Source organism: Peromyscus maniculatus, chromosome 14, assembly GCF_049852395.1.
Source record: "Peromyscus maniculatus bairdii isolate BWxNUB_F1_BW_parent chromosome 14, HU_Pman_BW_mat_3.1, whole genome shotgun sequence".
Classification (NCBI taxonomy): domain Eukaryota; kingdom Metazoa; phylum Chordata; class Mammalia; order Rodentia; family Cricetidae; genus Peromyscus; species Peromyscus maniculatus.
This window is the reverse complement of record NC_134865.1, coordinates 68266981-68279272: the sequence shown is the minus strand read 5'-3', so window position 1 is coordinate 68279272 and position 12292 is coordinate 68266981.

Genomic DNA, 12292 nt, shown 5'->3' with positions numbered 1-12292 from the left:
TTTGATTTACCGACCTGAATAAAGTTGTCTTGATTGAAATAGTTTTCACACTGTTACTGTGTAATGACTTTCCTATGAAACAGAGCTATCCCTCTGATACCAGGGAGGAGGAGTGTAGCGGACGAAACAGTGAAAGTATTGGCAAGGACCTTCCCTTAGAGTGAAAAAGAATACAGGATGTTTTCATTGAGTGGAGTCAAGAAGAATCTCATTTCTCATTGGGATGCAGTGGTGTCACAAAGCTATCCCCTTTCTCTCAAGCAACACAAATGCAAAGCATCCTTCAAGGTCACCCTGAGTACATGCATTCACAGTGTAGTGGGCCACACCATTATTCATAAAACTAATTAATTGGTTATGGAAACAAAGAAATCTTCAAACAAATATATGCTCAGGGTTTTAAAATAAGAATGTGATTCAAGTATTTGGTTTGTGTAGGCATTGTTCAACTCGGCCGGGACTTTTGTTGTTTTGTTTGCTTTTTAAATGTGATTCGCTAATTTCATGCTCCCAGAATGTCAACAAGGGCAATAAAACAGCAATTTAAGGCCACATTAAAAGCTGCACTAAATGGCACCATTCAATTGGAGACATTAAAATGAAATTATAGCATGTCTGATGCTTAGAAGGCATCTTTGTAACTATAATGTAAAATGGAGAAGGCAAGGCCTACCTGACTACACTCTTTCCTTCGGCCAGAAAGAATTGCAGCTCTGAGGGACCAGAAGCCTGTACTGAGATTGCTAAGGATATCCATGTGACATTGCCTCTCTTTTTCTATAACTTGATTAATATTTGAAAAATGTATGGGTATTGAATATATACAATATGGCATGTTGGAAACAAGAAAACAGCTATATCACCGTGTCATCATCACAATGAAAAATATGAACTTGTACATTCACCTTCCAAAATACATCACGTCTGCTTGCTGATTTTGTAGTCTGTGTAACTTTTTATTTTTTTAATTTTAATTTTTTTATAATTTAATTTAATTTTACATATCAGCCAAGGATTCCCCTCTCCTCCGTCCTCCTGCCACGCCCCCTCTCCACAGCCCACCCGCCATTTCCATCTCCTCCAGGGCAAGAACTCCACAGGGGATTCAGCTCAGCCTGGGAGATTCAGTCCAAGCAGGTCCAGTCCCCTCCTCCCTTCACCCAGGCTAAGCAAAGTGTCCCTGCAGAGGCCCCAGGCTCCAAACAGCCAGCTCATGCACTAAGGACAGGTCCTGGTCCCACTGCCTGGGTGCCTCCCAAACAGTTCAAGTTAATCAACTGTCTCACTTATCCAGAGGGCGTGATCCAGTTGGGGGCTCCTCAGCTATTGGTTCATAGTTCATGTTTCCACTAGTTTGGCTATTTGTCCCTGTGCTTTTTCCAATCATGGTCTCAACAATTCTTGTTCATACAATCCCTCATCTTTCTCGTCAATTGGACTCCCAGAGCTCCACCTGGGGCTTGGTCGTGGATCTCCTCTGCATCTGTTTCCATCAGTCATTGGGTGAGAGTTCTGCCATGACAGTTAGGGTGTTTGGCCATCCTATCACCAGAGTTGGTTAGCTCGGGCTTTCTCTTGACCATTGCCAGTAGTCTATTATGGAGGTATCTTTCTGGGTTTCTGGGGACCTCTCTAGCACTTTGCTTCTTCCTATTCCTATAGGGTCTTCATTTATCCCAGTCTCTTTTTCCTTGCTCTCCCTCTCTGTTCTTGATCCAGCTGGGATCTCCCACTCCCCCAAGGTCTCTTTCCCTCAACCCTTGCCCTTCATTACCCCCACTCACATCCAGGTTGTTCATGTAGATCTCATCCATTTCTCTGTCGTAGGGCAATCCCTGTGTCTTTCTTAGGGTCTTCTTTTCTAGGTAGCCTCCCTAGAGTTGTGAGTAGCAGTCTAGTCATCCTTTGTTTTACATCTAGTATCCTCCTATGAGTGAGAACATACCATGTTTGTCTTTCTGAGTCTGGGTTATGTCTCTCAGGATGATTTTTTTTCTAGATCCATCCATTTGCCTGCCAACCTCATGATGTCATTGTTTTTCTCTGCTGAGTAGTACTCCATTGTGTATTTGTACCACATTTTATTTATTCATTCTTCTGTTGAAGGGCATCTAAGAGAACTTGGCAACAGCCTAGATGTCCTTCAACTGTGTAACTTTTTAAAATAGTGTTAGCTTTACTGTCATCTTTGTGGTAAGAAAAAATAACAAAATGGAAACAAACTAAATTTACATTTAGTACAGAATGGATACAATCATATGGTTTGCAGGTACCTTCAAACAAAGGAAAGAACCCAGCAGGGTGAATGACTAGTAAGCATTATGCTAAGAAAAATGAAACAGAAAGACAAACACAGGAAGAGCTCAGGAACCTGTGTTCTCAATCCTCCTTTCTTGTGGGTTATTCATTTGTTCCTTAGGATAGCTGCTGTGTAACTCATAGATAGGTTAATTGTGTACAAAAACGTGAGATTGCATATGTTCCTCCTTCATTGCCAAGAACGTGATAACAAGCAGCTCATTTGGGCTCCTCAGTGGAGTGACTATTCCTTCCATACTTTTGTGTCTGTGTTTTTGATATTGGGTCAAGTTTTCTTCTGCCCATCTCACTAGCCCTTCATACACATGCTCCCAATAGGTGAGGCAGCTAGACTTTCCTATTTACCCCTTCTTTCCTAGAACACTGATTTAAATCCATATCCACACTAAACAGCTTCCAGCTCCTCACTGTATTAATCTGTAAGTTTGTATTTTCAGCATTTGATTCCAGTAGAGGTATGCCCACACCAATACATAGTGTTTAAGCTCTAATATCCTTGTCTTACTGTAACTGTAAGACAGGTTTTGCAAGGACGAGATAATGTTATTTAACTTTTAGAAGATAAAATTACGAGTTTCACACATGCAGTCAATGAAGTATTTTTTCTACAGTCATAAACATAACCATAAACACAAAGCTTAGGTAAAATTTTCTATTCCAAATACAAACACAAGATTCAGGATTTTTTTTCAAACAAATTGATTTTGTTTTTACTGTAACTAACCTCAGAACTTTGTTTTATGTTTGTAATTTCTTAAATGTTTCAAAAATGTGAAGACAGTGAGAGAGTTGGTATAATATATGAGAACATCATACACTAATTTCTGATAATTTTTAACTAAAAATAAATAATTTAATTAATTATTTTAATTAAAATTAAAACAATTTAATTTAAAATATTACTTTAGTCATATTTTATTGTTATCTCTACTATGCCATCCATCCATATTTATTATCACTTTTTTGTTGTTATTTTAAATAGGCCTCACTAGATAGTTCAGGCTGTTCTTGAACTTACAATGATCCTGCTACCTCTGCAACCTGCCTACGCCCAGAGTGCTGGTATTAGAGGTGTGAACCACCATGCCTTGCTTCAGTATATTTGCTAATAGAGTTATTTTTACATATGAACCAAGTAATGCTTAACAAAATAGTTTCATTATGAATATTTCTCTAATAAAAGCTGGACATGAAGAATCAATAATAGGTAGGTTATTTTGGTATCCAGGGCAGGGCTTTAACAAAATTTTGAGAAGAAATATTTCTTGGAAGTAAATGGTAGCTATTGTTTTTGCAAATCACAGAAGGACATGAGTGACAATAATCAAAGAACTAAGAGAGACAACATTTCTAGAAGTCTGACACTTAAAGTAACACTTGAAAAATAATTATAATAACTCTTTTACTCTTTGATATTTATTAATTATTGGCTGTCTATACTTCTTGCACATTCATTATAAGGTTTTATTCCTGGAAACAATTCAGTCTGAATAACTGGTCTCAGCCTGTCACACCCCAAGAAAGGGAAGGACATTATCCTGATTGGTAATGTGTGACATCTGTAGGTTTCCTTCAACCCTGCTCCTCCTCATTACTTTTGCAAAAATATTTGCTCCTAGAAAGCATATGTTTCCTTTCAAGGCATACTGTGTTAAATGTTACCTGGGCTGTCAGAAACATATGTGTTCCTCTCACTCTGCTCCCGCTCTGCCTGTCAGTGGAAAAAATTTGCCTACTTCTGATGTTTATTTAAGAAACCCATTTGGCCATTTCTCACAGCTACCTCTTGCTGTCTATCTAGGGTATTTTGTCCTCAGGAATGTGTCTTTATCTTACGTCTTAAAATATGCAGGACATCACAGATAAGGGAGGCAGCATACAGCATTCATTGAGAATCTCCCACTGCAAGCTTATGACATTCAAGATAAGAGGGTTTTAATTCATTTAATCCATTCAATGGCTCTTCAAAATATGTATTAGCATCACTTTACAAGTGAGAAAGAAAAAGTTCAATGATGTGACAGCTCAAGGTGTATTGCAAAGGTTGAGCAGAAATTTGAATAGAGTATGCCTGCCTCTCATAGTCCGCAATCTCCAGCCTATTCCCTGCAGTCACTGGAATGAAAGATTATTGTTTTCTGATTTCTCATATCACAGATGAGTAAACAGAGTCAAACAGAAATGAAGTTCATTGTTCAAGGTCATTCAGTCTGTAGCTGACTTCTTCACGGTTTGAAACAGGGCACCTGCACTTTGCCCTCCTTCTGTTATTAAAATCATGATGTAATTTAGATAAAATAGAGTTTTTCCAGGTGCAGCTAAAACCATTTATAGAAAATCTAATGTCATATTTGCATTTGGCCATACAACCTGTGGAAGAATCATTGAATATCTATTTTCAACATGGGCTAAAAACAGAAAGATAAAATGTCAATAACATTTAGTTTTCTGTAGAGTAAACAGGCTCAAGCTAAAGAGCTTTCAAACAGGAAGAGTCAAATTTTCATAATTTATGTCATTAAGATGAAAAGAATTATGGACAATCCTATACCTAAAGAATATATGCATATTCTTTGATTTTTTTTATTCTTAGTTTGAGTGCCACTGTCGGCTGTGAGGATGGCATTGCTTCACAAGAACAAGTTTCTCAATACGGTGTTACTCAGCCACTGACTGGTAGATTCAATCCACACTATCTTGACTGCTACAGAAAAATCTGAATCTCAATAATTTAGTTGGATTTATCTGTTTTGTAATGCACAAACCCTCACCAGCCTTTAAAGTGCCATGGCAGTTTCAAATTTATAGTTCAATATATAAACCTTGATAGCCTCTTATTTATTGACTTACATGGGTAAGTCAGACTATCATTTAATTCAACTATACTTTAAAAAGTAATCACCCACATAGATCAGATATCTGTCATTGCTAACTATTTAAACATATTTGCCTAAATGCACAGCTCTCTATATTTTCACATAATTCCATGCTTCCTGCTTCTTTGAGGGATTATCTGTCATCTGGTAATTGGCAAGCAACTTTGAAGAACTTGCCTATAATCTCACATCAGTTCACAGGTTTGACTGAGATCATTTTATTTTCTTTGAATCCAGGTAACCTCCCAGGCTAGCTTCAAAGCTATTCTAACAGTGACCACAGAAAAGAAAACAGTAGAAAGACAAATGTTTGAAAGAGCTTCAAACCTCTGGATCAAGTCTGCTGACATCCTATTGGAAAAAGCAAATAAGGTGAATGATTTTAGTGACAGACAACTAGTAAATATCAGGGTAAGTGGTGGAGTTCCAGGGATGTCAGTAACAGAGCCTATCCTTGTAATGTAGTGTTAGACATCCGATAGTCACAATTCATAGATGACTGAGTACTTACAGGTACCAAAAAGCAATAAAGACAAGCATTCTGTGGCTAAATATTCGCAGTATTGATAAGAAATGTAATACTGGAAAAATGACAATTTTTTTCTTATTGCAGCACGTGTAACAAACTTGAGAATGGTGAATGGATTGGATGATGGAGACACCTTGATAGCTGAGACTCGATGCCAGAGAAAGAACAGAGGAGGTCACCAAAAGATCTTTTAACTAAGAAGGATTTCGACTAAGCATGTGTACTTACTAGGCAATTAAAAACAAAATAATATCAAAATTTTATGACACCATTGGTAAGTGTCATTACAAGCTGGTAGAGATTCAGGTCTTTCAGAGTCTTGGGAACATATATTTTGATATTTCCTAGAGGTGCATTCCAACTTTGAATCAGTAAAGCTTTGCTTTTTGGAAATTTTAGCTAAGCATATGTAAGTTAGAACTGAGATATACTTAACTTACTCATATTTGTTTCTAATTCTCGTGGAAATTATAAAGTTTCAATCATTTTCTTTAATTGGTTATTTATTAAAGCCATGGTAGTTCACAGTACAACATTATCAACAGATATTAAACAAGAGAAGGCATGTGGGATTTTGAGTATTAACCGCACAAGTAATTAAATTATATTGAACTCATTGACTTAGGTTTCATTTTATTATGAGCATTTATCTTGACATTTTATTAACTAGGATTATTAGCTTGTGAATTGAGTCTATCTGACTTGATCTTTACTCTCATTATTACTAGGGGGATACTTATATGGCGAACTAGATGAGACTGCTAGTCAGCAAAGACATACTGTAAATCTGCAAGCTAAAATCACAACTAAGACTGTCATCTAAGTACATCCACATAGTGGGAGTGGGTAGTGTTTAGGCTGAATCAAATTAATAATCATATGTTCTCTTGACTTCACTATTATTCTACAGCATATGCGATATTAATGTCAATTAATTGGAAGATACATAAACATTTGTAAGACATAGCTCTTGTTTTTAATAATTTGCATTGTGGAGATTAAGTAATAATCCACTACTGTGTGATTCTGCTTTCTTTTCAGCATACAGAAAGTTGACTGCATTGGTTCGTGAGGTTAGAAACAGGGTTTTGGTGGTTGTGGATATCACACAGAATGCCCTCTGGGAGAAAGACTTCTGTGTATAAGCTCAACTTTATTCCAGAGTATAGAAAATATATAGGACTGGAGAGCCTGGGGACAAACCCTCGTTTGCATTAAATGGCATGCTTCTATCACAAGGCTTTGTATGTGGCATACGGGCCCTATAGCAGAGCTCCTTTTATAAGTCTTAGTTACCATATGTGCAGCAGGGGAGGCTTCTAGCAGAGATCTGTCTCAAGGGTCAAGCCAAAGATAAATCAGGCATCTGGCTTAGAGATAGCTTTCAGATTAGGCCAGTCCTCAGAACCCAGGGACATTCTACAGATAAGGGCAGAGGTAGCTCAAATTCTAGCTGGTCTTATTAATAAAAACCAAGAGTCAGATATCAGGGTGAAAGCTGAAAGATCAGAGAAGCAGAGCAGCCATCCACTAGTTCTTACCTCTATGAAATCCTCAGCCTGAAAGAGAGAGTGAAATCCTGATGCCTCCTGCCTTATTATATTCCTCTCTGTCTAGCTATATCACTTCCTGTCTCCACCTCCCTAGTGCTGGGATTAAAGGTGTGTGTTACCACTGCCTGGACTCTATGGTTAACTAGAGGCTTAACTCCCCGATTCTGATCTTCTGGAAAGCTTTGTTTGTTAGATCACAAACAAAATATTGTCATGGGCAGGTGAAGAACAGGAAGTTTAGCTGTGGAAAAGGAGTCCCATGTCATTCAGCTTTGGAAAAAGCTACCCGGGCATGATAGATTGCAACTCCTGACCAACCAGAAGGCCTCCAAAACAACTGTACAAAAACATTTTTTTGGGGTGTGGGGGGCTTTAACTCGGGAGGCAGGCCTGTGCAGGCTCTACGCATGCTGCCACAGTCTCTGTGAGTTCATGTGAGCATCATTCGTACTGTGTTTGGAAGGCATTGTTTCCTGTTTGTCCATCATCCCCTTCAACTCTTAGAGTCCCTCTGCTTCCCCTTCCACATTGTAATCTGAGCCCTGAGGAGAGAGATTTAATGAAGATATCTCATTTAGGCCATGGTGTATTATGGTGTCTCACTCTCTGCACTTTGTCTGGCTGTTGGTCTCTATATTTACCATTTGTTGCAGGAGAAAGCTTCTCTGATGATGGCTAAGGAAGACCATGATCTATGAGAATAACAGAATGTTCTAAAAGTCATTTTATTGCTATGTTCCTTTAGTAGAACAGTTGTATTTGATTTTATCCTTGATCCCTGGCCTATCTAGCCTCAAAGTCTTGGGCACCAAAGAAGTGCCTAATATGGAATCTAACTTATGAAGTGGACATTAATTAAAATCATATGCTGGTTTCTCCTACAAAATTTGTGCTACTATTGCACCAGCAAATCTTGCAGGTATGTCACCATTCTAGAGTGAAGTTTTTGTAGCTGGGTTGCTGTTTATCTTTCTCTTCTGGTAGTGTGCAAAGCATTTTCCAGTACTATGAACACTTGTTCATGGTGTGAAAGCTCTATAGAGGCACCAGCTTAACTTCTCCATATTCAATTAATTTTGTAGGTCTTGACTTCAGCCATAGGGGATTACTGTCAGTTTGTGGAGAGCAATCGATATTCTTGGCAATAGCTTGGTTCATTTGGGTTTCTCAGAGTTCCCATAAGACTCCTTTGGCCAACAAGTCAATTAGATAAAACCTATTCCCAGCACTGAAAACTTATTTAGTGACAAGTGATAACCTGTTGGGGCTCTATCTCCCTTGTTATTTGTCCATTTCATTTAGATTGTCTTCATATATGTATATATTTAGGAGACTTCTACTCGATTAGGTTTACACAGGACCCCTCAAATGGATATTAGTTTTAACCCTTCCTCTTGTATTGCCTCCCATGTGCCACTATTCTCTCACTACCTATTTGATCTTCCCATTCTACACCCTACCCCTGATTCATCCATAACATTATTTTCCCTTCCTAAGGAGACTCATCCCTTCCCCCTTTTCCCTTGATGTTTACCTAAACATTTTGTTTACATGGATTGCAGCTTGCTCATCGATGGTTTACCATTAACATCTACATATAAGTAAATACATGCCATGTTTGTCTTTCTGGATCTTTGTTACTTCACTCACAATAATTTCTTCTACCTACATTAATTTACCTTCAACTTTGTTTTGTAAACAGCAAAGTAATATTCTATTGAGTAAATTTATCACATTCTTCTTTATCCATTCATGGAACCTAGATTGTTTCCAATTTACGGTTATTATGAAAAGAGCAGCAATGAACATGTTTGAACAACTGTCTCTGTAGTATGATGAAGTGTCTTCTTGGTACATGCCAAAGAGTATCTTTGAGGTAGATGGATCCCAGTTGTGTGCACTCTCTGGAGATGTCTTGGAGAGGTGCAATCTTGATGGAAGTAATACCACACAGGGGTGACTTTGAGAGCGAACAGCCTTACCCTACTTCCATTTTTTTCCTTCTGCCTTTTATTTGTAGTTAATAATGTGATCTCTCTGCTTTGTGCTCTTTCTGCCATGAGTATCTCTGACTGCCATGACTCTCTGCTATGATAGATTTTTATCCCTCTGGAACTGTAAGCACAAATAAACTGTTCCATAAACAATTTTTGATCATGATACTTTATCAGCAACAGAAATACAACTAATACACTTGCTTTTATAAAGTATTTTACAGAGTTAATGAGACAGTTGGAGAACATAAAGGCCTTATGACCTAATAACTTAAATGTCAAACTTTCTGATTCCATTATAGTAATCCTTGGAGGCATAATCATCTGATCATAACATAAGGTATTATACAGACCAACGCTACTTTTAACTGTGTAATTTATTATCTCTCTGTGATTTAGTGGATCATATCACTCTTCAGTTTTCTCATTTATTAAAATGTGACAGGGTTAGGTGATATAAAGTTGGGAATCCATGGGAAAGCCAAAGGCAGTACTTGTATATTGATAATGTTCATTAAAATGTACTCCATATTATTATTAATAAAAAAGTAAATATAAATAAAATATTTTAACCAAATTCTGAATACTTTAAAAATTATAACTTAAATAGAATTTTAGTCTATCAAAAGATGTTATATTTTAATTAAAAAATTACTTTAATTAAAATGCAATATTTCAGTTAAAAATATAAGCCTGGTTTATTTGCAACTCTCCCAGGAGAACTGCAGACATATGACATTAATGCTCACATGATCCTAGCTTTTGCTGCTTTTCTCAGGGAATCAGTAGGAAGAAGGGATGGATCCTTTTTTGGAATGGTTGAGAAAATGTCTACAAAGTACATCAAGTCATCTCATTGGTTCCAAAACTTTAGTTTACTGTTAGAAATGAAAGCATAATGGGTTACCAGGTATTTCAATTCAGAATTTCTCAGTCTGTGACAGTGAGCCAATGGCTCCTGGATTTCTTCAAACTGCACAGGCAATGCTTCTGCAAGAAGTTGGGTACTATATAATGAGAAACACAGAAAGACCATCTCTACCTTGGATATCAGCAATAAACTTCCAGGAATCCAGTCTGGATCACCAGGGTCATGACGGGTGAATAAAACAGTGTGAAGTGGCTTGTTAAATTATAATTGTGTAACCATGAATATATGTGATCATCTATATTATAGTTTGGAATGCACCTGATCTTAGATTTTGTAGGTGCAAAGTGAAAGGAGGCAGTTGGAGTGTCTGTGTGTACAATGGAGGTGATTGAAATCAATCAGAAATTTGGTATATATAATGAGGGTCAAACAAAATACCCAATAAAAGCGTAGAGCTGGTATCAGTTGCCAGTAACTCCAGAGTTTGGAGGCTAAATCAGGTGGATTGTGCCTTTGAGGCAAACCTACACATATCCATAGAAAGACCTGTCTCAAAAGAAAGCAGAAAGAAAGAAAGAAAGAAAGAAAGAAAGAAAGAAAGAAAGAAAGGAAGGAAGGAAGGAAGGAAGGAAGGAAGGAAGGAAGGAAGGAAGGAAGGAAGGAAGGAAGGAAGGAAGGAAGGAAGGAAGGAAAAGAAAGAGAAGTGAAGATGAAAAGAAAGAGCAAGTAATTAACATACTGTTTTTCTAAACACAAAATTATTAAGACTACTCAAGGAATACTAATATTAAAATCCAGAGAGAGTCATACACATACAACAATTATTAGTAACAGCAACACATGAAAGACTCACTGTATACATGATTGAATGTATATTATCTGACACATCTTGAATACTTCCCTCTGTGTGGGATAATGAATGGAAGGGTATAGGAGAATGGCTGACTAACCTGTAGAATGGGCACATTTCAGTTTCCACGTGGTACTCTTCTTAGATTAACAGTAAGAAATGGGTATTTTCATCCAAATTGAGACATTTATTGCAAATAATAAATTAAATTAATAATAAATTTGTTCTAAGTTTGAATATATTAATACCTTTGAGACAAATGTCTTTTGACACAGAAATTAATTCATTAAGAGTGGACTAGTACTAAGGCTTGACTGTAATTTAGGCCTCAGGAGGCTGGTATGGAGGGATTATTGTACTTTAAGGCCAGGTAGAGATTCATGTTGATTACTAAGCCAGATGTTGTAGAATGAAACAATAACATAAGATGGGGCCGGAGGGGAGATATAATAACTGCTTGAGCATAACATTCTCATATTAATGTTACAGAAAATACTTTCAAAGGAGAACAATAATGAAAATGTAACAGAAATGAAAATAATGAGTAATGCTGGCTCCTTTTTTTCCCTTTCTATTTTTTTTGCTCTTGTTTTTTTTTTTTTTTTTTGTGAAAGGATCTCTCTATGTAAGCATAACTGTATGGAATTAATTATGTAGAACAGGATGGCTTTGAACTCACAGAGATATGCTTGATTCTGCCTGCTTGGTGTTAGGATTAAAGGATTGCTACTGTGTCAGGTCAGGCTAATGTTATCTCCTTAATGCAACAGAATAAGACATGTCTAAGCCATGCTGATCAATTTGCAATGTGAGCTGTAGTAAAGATAGACAGGGTGTGGGGAGAATGTTCCTTGGGTAAAGCACAAGCCATGTATAAGATGTAAAAATGAATTTGGATTCATGAACTAGGTATGTGGAGTCAAGGGGTCCCCCAGCTAACTAAACTAGTAAAACTAGCAAGCTGCCATTCAACTGGGAGACCTTGCCTCATTACTCTGGCCTCTACACATGGGAACATATGTGTGTAAAAGCACCTGCGTATGTATGTGAATCCCACATATACAAACATATCCCCACTCATAATCCACACACATATACACACAGACATACCAAAAGAGAGCCCATTAAGCACCTACTCCCAGTTAAGCACTGTCAGTATACGTCTTACAGTAACCAACTCTAACTTTCAAGCCCTTCAAGACAGTTGTCTTGGTCCTCATTTTATACAAGAGAACTGCATCAAATATTTGTTAACTTATTTGTCAGACATCTTGAAAATGCCCAAAATATAATTTTGATT